The following is a 2749-nucleotide window of genomic DNA, read 5'->3' as shown; positions in this document are numbered from 1 at the left end:
CTTCAGCTGTCTGTGCATTTTGAATTATGCTTGATAGTCTATTTATGCCATATATTAGGGCCCTTAAATTTGACCCTAAATTTTCCTTGAGGAACTGTATAGTTTTAGGTTTCACTGGAGGTGGGTACGTTTTTGATCAGCCAGAAGTTGCTGTATAATGAGTGGCATGTGGTCATTGGGGGACCATCCACTGTTCTTCACTTTTCTGGTCTGTTTTGTTGGACAAGCTCTCAAGCATTTCAAAGCATCTTGGTAAAAGTAAAAGAGAACATTGGAAATCAAATTCTGAGCAAGCTACATGTTTAATATTAAAGAGAAGCACAGCCTTCACACATGTACGCTTGATTAACGCTTTCCCCAGAACCCAACATTTCAGAAACTGTACAAAGGTTATGGTCCATGGTCTGTGTCTCTAAGCCTTACCCACCCATCTGCTGATAAGATAAAGGGCGTTTATTGTTTAGTTCAGGAGAAGCCACCTGGAAGGAGCTGTGGGCATGTCTCAGATAGGGGAAGGTAAGGTGGGAATGCATTGAGAAGGTGAAGTCTGGTTTAAGGCCAGTCTTTCAATGTGGGGACTTGATTAGGATTGGGTAGGAACAACACAATAGTCCAGAGTTGGTAGGAACAGCAAGACGAAGATTTGAGGACAGGGCTTCAAAGACGGTAAGACATAAACCTGGGTGTTTTCCAGGACAGCTCTGGGAAGAGTAAAGAAAGGCCGCTGAAGACAGCGGACGAACTAAGGGAAGTTAATGCAAGGTGTGGTTCAGCAGCCATGGGCAAGGCTCCCAACAAAATCAACAAAGGGAAGACAAAGCAAGGCACGATGGGAAGACAGATGTTGCTGCCACCAGGACGGAAGCACTTGTGGTTCCTCCGGGGGTAAATACAGGCAGTCCCCAGGTCACAAACGTCTAACTTACGTGTGACTTACCCACAACCCATAGTTATGAACCAACCCCCATAAAGCCTATTATATAAAAAATTTGAGGTACATACAATGGTTTGTAATAACAAAGGTGCTACTTTGCGATATACACCAAAGCACTGTTATTACTGTACTATTCACTCCTCGGAAGGAAGGTTGGGCAATCCTACTTCCGTAGTGATACTGCCTCGGAAACCCAAGGAGGGGTCGCTATGAGTCGGGGCCGACTCGACGGCACATAACAACAACAACAACAACAACATTGTGTCAAAGATGCTTTGATGTATCTGGAATTGTTTGTTTTTCATGCATAGAAAGGTATACTAGTAACCCACTGCTATCTAGTCGATTCTGACTCAGAGCGACCCTAAAGGACAGAGTAGAACTGCCCCCATAGGGCTTCCAAGGCTGTAAATCTTTATGGAAACAGACTGCCTCATCTTTTTCCCATGGAGTGGCAGGTGGGTTCAAACTGTGGATCTTTTGGTTAGTAGCTGAATGCATTAACCACTACACCACCAGAGCTCCATAGAAAGGTGCATTATATACTATATACTAAGACAAACATAAGGAGCTTTGGTGGCATCGTGGTTAAGTGCTCGGCTGCTAACTGAAAGATTGGCAGTTTGAACTCAACAGCTTCTCCATGGAAGAAAGATGTGGCAGTCTGCTTCTGTAAAGATACAGCCTGGGAAACCCTCTGGGGCAGTTCTACTCTATCCTATTGGGTCATTATGAGCCAGAATCAATGCAACAGCAACAGGTTTGGTTTTAGTTTTGGTAAGACAAACATCTGACTAACTATCACTAGATACAAACTCTACCTAACTGTACAAATGACATAGTGGAGGTGTCTGACCTCCTCTAACTTCATGAAGGAGAGAGAGAGAATCGTCATCAGGATCCACCCAAGGCTGATTCCTATGAAGCAGAGGTCAGACACTGTTCCTTTCCCCAACATTTTAGACAAGCCATCTCTTCCATGGCATACTCTACTTCTCTGCTGGGTTCGATAATGCATTGCAATGGCCTCACAGAACTCACAGACAATGTTCACAGTTACGGGGTTTCTTAGAGAAGGAACAGGTTATATAATTCAGGATCAGATGTGACTCAGGATACAGTTCTTCGGTCAGGATACCTTCTTCTCAGTCATGCCCTTAGGCACGCCTCTCTCTGGACCTTGGCCTCTGGGCCTGACCTCTGTCCTACTCGGGGGAATGTTACCCAGCTCTTTTAGCTCAGCTCGCGAGCGTCTAGAGGCACCTCACTCTACAGTAAGCCTCGGCCCGAAGGCTCTCAGCTCTCTCATTCTGTGGGCCATCGAGCCAAGCTCTGCCAAGTGCCCAGAGGCATCCCACTGCACCAGCCAGCCTCATGCCTGAAGGCACTCTGCTTTCTCACTCAGTGAGAAAGGCTGGGAAGACCACTGCACTGTCTCCTGTCAGTCTTGGTTCTGCTGCCACTGTCACTGCTGTTTCTCTGCCTCCGCTTCACCAGTGTCTCACTACCTCTGGTACTTTTGTCTGTCTCCTCAGTCTACGAGGCTCTCAGTGCAGGGGTCCCAAGTCCAAAGGATGCTCCATTCCTGGCTCTTCTTCTTTCTTGGTGGCCATAAAGCCCCCCTTTCCTCTTCTGGGATAGCTCACTTTAAGCATAGTGGGATGGCAGAACTGACCAATCTCCTCCTTAGGGTTCCATACACATTATTTGCATGGTCCTACTAAGACACTTGCCTGCTAACCAGACGGCTGGCGGTTCAAACCCACCAGCCACTCCTCAGAAGGAAGGTTGGGCAATCCTACTTCCGTAGTGATA

The sequence above is a fragment of the Orycteropus afer genome, unplaced genomic scaffold (assembly GCF_000298275.1).
Source record: "Orycteropus afer afer isolate SDZICR_OR568_19922 unplaced genomic scaffold, OryAfe1.0 scaffold00018, whole genome shotgun sequence".
NCBI classification, from domain to species: Eukaryota; Metazoa; Chordata; class Mammalia; order Tubulidentata; family Orycteropodidae; genus Orycteropus; species Orycteropus afer.
This window is presented reverse-complemented; position numbering follows the sequence as displayed.